Source organism: Malaclemys terrapin, chromosome 8 (assembly GCF_027887155.1).
Source record: "Malaclemys terrapin pileata isolate rMalTer1 chromosome 8, rMalTer1.hap1, whole genome shotgun sequence".
Lineage (NCBI taxonomy): Eukaryota > Metazoa > Chordata > Testudines > Emydidae > Malaclemys > Malaclemys terrapin.
This window is the reverse complement of record NC_071512.1, coordinates 104128894-104136182: the sequence shown is the minus strand read 5'-3', so window position 1 is coordinate 104136182 and position 7289 is coordinate 104128894.

The window sequence follows — 7289 nt, the reverse complement described above, 5'->3', positions numbered from 1 at the left end:
TCCCATAAGGGCCAGAAAGCTTTTCTTTTTAAAGTCCAGCTTAAACGGTGCAGAAAATAAGGCCTTGATCCTGGAATTGGATCTTGGCCATACCTCACCACCTGTGCCAGGAATCCATTGACTTTCCCTGATCCAATAGCCAAGGCATTTCTTGCAATTGTGCACCACTGAGATAGGGGCTGGTCCAGAGCCCACCATCATTAAAGCACATCGGAGAGGCGAAGGACACCTGCTGGCTTCACAGTGGTTGTTACAATTTACTAAGTTCTATGAAATTGCTGCCTGACACCAGCAATCACTTTTCTTTTATATTGCAGGGCGTTCACAACTGCCGCGGGCACCTTTATGTGGCGTTAGAGAACCTCCCTTCTCCTCCTTAAAAACAGAGAGAACCAAGATCACAAGCTGGTTGATTTAAAGACTCAAATATTAAAGCTGCTCAAGGGTGAGCAGCAGGGGGAGTGTGTGATTCTTAGTGGCACGGGGTGAATGTACACAAGAAGCAGTGCTCTGTGGAATAGTGGCTAGGACACTGGAACATGACTCCAGATATCTGGGTGCTATTCCCAGCTTTGCCACAGAGCTACTGTATGCCCTTGGGCAAGTCACTTGACCACATTGTACCTCTGTTTCTCCTCCCACCCTTAGTCTTGCCTATTTAGACTGGAAGCTCTTCAGGGCAAAGACACTGTCTCCTTTCATGTTTGTACAACGCCTAGCGCTGTGGGATCCTGCTTTCAGCTAGGCATCTAGATGCTATCATGATACCAATCTTCTTGTCGGGTCCTCCTACTGCTTCTCGCCATATTTGTGCACCTGTGATGGCCGGATCATCATTAACAGTGGGGAGAGAACTTTGCCGTGACTCAGCGTTGGTGTTCTATCGTGCAGTGGATGTCTTGGATCTGTGCATTGCCTTGTGCGCTCAACGGTACTAGCAACTTCCTGGCATATTCCAGGAGAAGCAACGCTGGTGAGGATGTAGAGGTTGTTGACATGGGTAGGCTCACCGCAGCCTGTAATAGAGTGGCAGGCGGTGTTCAGTACAGGGTCTTGCTTCTTTGCGTGAGGGGATCATGCCCACGCTGCCCAGGCAGAGGAGTAACACGGTGCCGGTGTTGCTGATCAGAGTAGACGGGTCTATACCCCACTCTGATGTAACCAGCTTGCTGCAGATGTTGTGACGTATGCGAACCTTGGCTTTAGTTTTCTGAGTGTGGGTTGTGAAGGAGAGTGTGTGGGAGAGAGTAACACGGAGGGATAATGATGCAAATTATAACAATATAATATAATTACAGTATCATGTAATTTGAACTGTGGTGCTGTTGGTTCATTATTATTAATATTTATTATACAAATAAGTGGTATTAATAATAAACCAACAGTACCAGAGTTCAAATTTTACCTACCTCTAATTTTCTCTTCTTTAAAATCAGGTTTCTATTTCCCTTTTATGTAGAAGTGGGGAGAGCTTTTAAATTTACCGTATATACTCGATCATAAGCCAGTTCGTTTATAAGCCCCCCCCCCCAAGATGGATAAGTAAAAATGGAAAAATGTTATAACCGTTCATAAGACGACCGTATAATTCAGGGGTCAGCAAACTTTGGCTCCCAGGCCATCAGGATAAGCCGCTACTTCTCCCTCTCTATAGCTGTTCATAAGCCGACCCCCATCTCTGGTGCTGCCCTTTTTTACTAAAAAAATTCGGCTTATGAACGAGTATATAAAGTACTTCTGGCCATATTATTTGGGACTGATGGGTCAAATATACTGCATATTAGCATGTGCATGCAAAAGCCAGATTTTCACCCTTCAATGTGTTAAAGTGCAGTCACACACTCCCAGCTCTGCTACTGGTCTTCTGGGTGACCTTGGGCAAGTCACTTAACTTCTCCATCTTCACCCATAAAATGGGGGACCTGATTATGGTACTGACCTCCTTTGTAAAGCACTTCGGGAGCTGCTGATGCAAAGTACTATAGAAGACCTAGAATATTATTTTTATTATGGGCACATGCCTATTATGACAGGTTTCAGAGTAGCAGCCATGTTAGTCTGTATCCGCAAAAAGAAGAGGAGTATTTGTGGCACCTTAGAGCCTAACAAATCTATTTGAGCATAAGCTTTCGTGGGCTACATCCCACTTCTTCGGATGCATAGAATGGAACATATATTGAAGATATATATACACACACATACAGAGAGCATGAACAGGTGGGAGTTGGCCTCTCAGGGTTGGTAAGACAACTCCCACCTTTTCATGCTCTGTATGTGTGTATATATATCTCCTCCATTATATGTTCCATTCTATGCATCCAAAGAAGTGGGCTGTAGTCCACGAAAGCTTATGCTCAAATAAATTTGTTAGGCTCTAAGGTGCCACAAGTACTCCTGTTCTTTATGCCTATTATGCACACACATACCCAGTGCTCAAACCAGGTGTCTCTGCACACATGAGGCCAGATGGGCTCCTAGCTTGCCGTACACGTGCACAAATAGCTCATGTACCTGCGTGCAACTGGAATGTCTGGGCATAAGCTAGGCATGAACAAATACAGACTTTGAACATCTGGCTCTTGAAAAATCTTGGTCAAAATTTTCAATAGAGGCTGTTTTGCTCAGCATCTGTATGAATCAGGCCTTTTATTCAGATGTGTTACTGCAGACACCCAGTTGGAAAATATTATCCCTTATACAATTCCCTGAGATTTTTCTAACTTTATTTGGGGATTTAAAATAATAGTGATTAACAGATCTGTTTTCTTAGGGATATTTTTCTTTGTGTGGATGGCATGCTGCCTTTTCTAAATATGTGTGTGGCCACATGTGCCAAAGCACAACTAACTTCAACACACTTGTGCATTTGGCTGACGTGTTGGTGTGTTTTGGGTTTTTTTTTTCTAATGGCAAAAAGGAGAACCAAATTTCGTGTGTTTTCAAAAATGCACGTGGTCCTCTGAGTTGAGAACTCCAAGTTCCACTAAGTCACTTGTGCGTATATCAGTCTTTTCATAGGAGAATGACGAGGAACTATACAAAAAGCTTGTATCAAGCAGGGTTAAACAGCTGAGTATTAAGACTTCATCCAAGGTTGAGTGTTGGGCATAGTTTAATATGTGATGGAAGTAAGCTCTATAAGGGAGGGACAAGGATAAGTATTTTCAAACCTGAGTGCCTAAAGCTAAGCCCCTAAATCCATATTTATGCACCTAAATTCATGGTATGATTTTTTTTTTCCCCACCAGAGGGAAACTCCACTGGACTTGTGTTCTTAAAATCACCTAGGCATTCTTAAAAACCAGCCAAAGCTCCCACTGAAATCAATGAAAATAATTAGTGCTCAACATTTTGGAAAATCAGGCCATTCTTTATTTAGGTACCTCATTTTAGACGCTTAAGTGTAAAAATGGTTGGCTAAAGCGATGAAGATCTAAAACACCTGAGCACAGCAGTGACTCTTCCAACAGTAGAATACGCTGCAGGATGCAACTTGATGGAAGTATCTTTGGGATGTGTACCGAAGCTGTGATAAAAGCATTTTGAGAGCCAGCATCATGAGGATACTGTAGCATGAGCCACAGACTGGAAACAGGCCTAAATCGTAGTAAGTCAGCTTCTGCAATCTGAGTAATATGTGGCTGAAAAGGAGGGTCAGAGTCACCGAGGGATCAGAAATTCTGAACCTTGGAAACCGAAAGAAGAGAACTAGCATCAAAGGAAATCGCATAAGTGGAAAAAGAGACCCCCGGGATATCCCAGGCAACAACAGAGCTGTCTCTTTACTGTTTTCAAAAGAGTTAGAGGACAGCCAATGCTTGATAACAACAAGGCAATGCAGCAAAACCCATCAGCAAGCCTTCGGGGATCTGGAGAGGAGTCTCATCAGAATAAGCGAACATAAATGGTACTCAACCGAGGAAGCATTTAAAAAAAAAAAAAAAGGCAAAACCCAATAGATCATCTGGAAAGAACCCAGGAGCAAATCTGTCCGCAGTGGAAATCCAAAAGTTCCCAAATAATAACCTACACATGTCTAGACAAACCAAGCAAGTACTGTATCAGTCTGACCAATGTAAGCAGAGGGCACAATGCTGCACCCTCTATACAGACAAAACCCACTGGAAGTTATTCCTGTAAGGAGTACAGGATCGGGCCCTTGGCTAAGAAAGACTTATCTGGCTAACATCAATTCACTGCAGACCTGTGCATGGACAATCTCAATGCAAGGAACTAGACATAAGAAATCAAGTCCTTACTTCTAAAGAGGGTGCTCCTGGAATTGTTCTTTTACTCTCAATAACGTTTGGCAAATGAAAAAGCCTAAGATTCCAGACAGGTTGACTTAAGGTTTTCATAGGGAAAACATGCTCTCATCACTGTTTCAGCCTTAAAACTGGACTGGGCCCAAGCCTGTTCCCACTGAAGCCAGCCAGAGGGGATTTTACCTGTTGAAATCAGTGGGATCAGCTGGGTCCCCACTTGTTTCCACCAGTTTCATGAAGGCTGAAGTATTAATTATTTTATTTAAAGGCCAAGACCTTGTGATTAGGCAGTCTGTTTTAAACCTTAAGGGAAATTTTAAAATGTGGAGCTCTGGGGAAAAATCGTGTATCCCCCCTTGCTAAGGTGAAATGCACAACAAATAAACATTACCCTAACAAGTTTCCACTCGGTTGGGGTAATAAAGAACATAACAGAGGTTTATAATGAAAATAAGGAGAAGGGTTAGCAAAGTTGATCTGCTGACTTATTTTTGCAGTCTAACTTTTTTGTAATGTGTACAATTCACATCAGGGAACAATAATATAGGAAACAAACTTGATTATGTAGCTACTTTGGATGGCAGACCTCCCCCCTAAAATATTTTATAAATCCATCTAAAAAGGGGGAGAGATCTGTCACTAACAGATGATAGATTTGGGGGGGAATTGAGAACTGAATAGAAATCCTGCCTAGAGACAGCGCATGGGGTTTTTGTTTGTTTCTCCTTAAACCTGAGAGTATTTGTAAAATTAAAAGAAAGCATTGTCTGTGTCCCTTTCCGGATAGACTCCTGCCTCAACAATATGACTGGCCTATTGTCTGTCTCATTTTGAAGCCCAATATGCCAACTAACCATTTTAAAAAAAAACTTACAACAAATTCTATGATGTGACCATCTGTCATAATATCAGTCGAAGCTCTTTCTCCCGCACTCCTTTCAGAAGGGCTAGATACCTTATTATTATTATTTTTTTGGTCCATAATAAGCCACCCTAAACATGAATAGCCAATCTGGTGGGATAAAACTGAGCACTGGGGCTATGAACTTCAAATCAATAGGACCTACCGAAGTGCTCTTAGAATTAAAGGGGAAAGTGTCCTTCAAAATTTGTTTCCTCTCAGGCCATTGCTGATCTGAAACGGAGTTTTATTTTTCTTTAGAAATGTCAGTCATCGCCGATCTAGGCATGTGATATTTAGAACGAAAGCCTGTTCACTCCCCATGTGCTTTACTTTAGTTCAGTGTGTTATAAGAGAGGAATTTGAGGTACACACTCGAAGAGATTTGACAAACGCGAGCTGATTGCATCTCTGTGGAGTAAACCAGATGAACTGAGCCTTCCTGCCTCCCTAGAAACAAAACATCTCCTATATTTATGGTTTCTTTGAAATCTTTCTGGTCCCGTGGCCCCTACGGGGTTTCAAATCTAAGGGTTTCTAGTTTGTAATAGCAGCAAAGTGTCTCCGTAGCCTTGGCCGATGAGTTGATTATTATTGAGTTGTTATTCGTGTTTTATCTAGGAGCCTGGTTAACATTGATCTAATTGTATTTGTTATTTCGACAGGGCAGCAGCTGTTGAAGGGAAGGGCACGAAAACCAGTCACTTCATGCCGCCTGGGCACTGCACTGTTTGCCCCATTGATGGGAATTCTAGGACCATAACCCCACATCTGTTTCATATCGACTGGTGATTTCTTGGAGGGGCTCAGCCTGCCAACAACGGCGAGGACATTTCGAAGCCGATCGAACTGGATTCTGATGTGTGACTCCACCAGGCAGGAGTTCAAGCGTCTATATATAGCGATGAGTGGAGATTTTCAGCGCCAAGTAATCCTTTGTCAGTTTCGCCTTTGCCTCCTCTGGGATGGTTCTCACCCTGTCCGCTCTGGATTCGACTGCAGAATTTGGGGGAGGGTTTAGCAGCTGCCTTCTTTACCTTTACTTAACGGTTTTAAAATAAAAAGTTATTCCACGCCCATAAAGACACCAGCTCCCGGCAGTTACTGCGAGCCATGAAATATACAAAGCGGAAATTCAATAGCACGTTTTGTGTGTGTGGTCGGAATCGCTCGCAGCTGCTTCGGATTTTTTTTTAAACACTTTCGTTTATGCAGGGGAGGCCTCGTTATTATTTTTACTTAATAAAAGTAGAAAAAGTCGCCCCTGCTCTTACATTTGTCCTTCCTGATCGGGTTTCCAAGGCTCTGATTATTCAATAGCTAATTTAAACAAAGCGGATAGAAACGATGGCAAGTATCCGGAGCATTTAGTCCTTAATTTAGAATAATATATATATATATATTCCCAATGCATATTATTGGGATTAAAGGGGTGTAAAAGGGAGAGAGCGCAGCTGTTGTGTTTACACACGCGGAGTTTCCCCTGAATCAGTAAGTGTCTGCTTCTTTTTTAATGGTAAATAAAACCCATCTTTGATTCCAGCGCTAAAAAAAGGAAATGACTCCGTTTGTTTATGGGAGGCGGGCTATTGCATATCGATTTGAACTTGAGAAGTCCAGGAAAATGCCTGGCATGCACTGCTGAAATTTATTAAGGAGCCCTCTAATTGTAGCGAGCCTGTGCCCAAGTCGTTAGGATTTGAATAATTGTGATCGGTATTTGGAAGCGGGGAGGATGCAGCTGCTTGGCCCAGTTCAGCGGTATTAGTGCTGGAGATTTGACCACCAAATGGTCGCACCTGTTCCCCAGCCGCCGCGAGCTGCAATTCATCACTGCTGTTTCTCACACTGCTAAATGTGGGGCTCTTTTTTAAAGCCCACTTGTTGAAATCCCAGTTGTTTGGTATCAGCCGGGAGCTCTCCTCCCCACGCGGAACCCTGCCTGCAGAAGCGCCCTCACACCTGTGTGAAGCGAACCACTTTCCCCACCCCAGGGCCCTGGACTGAATTCGAATTATTATCACCGATCTTGCCGACCTTCATGCGATTAATCCTTTTTCACACGCTTAGCCTGGTGATTTCAGGGATGACTCAGGCGACCCCTAATTCTGGGAGGACCAGGA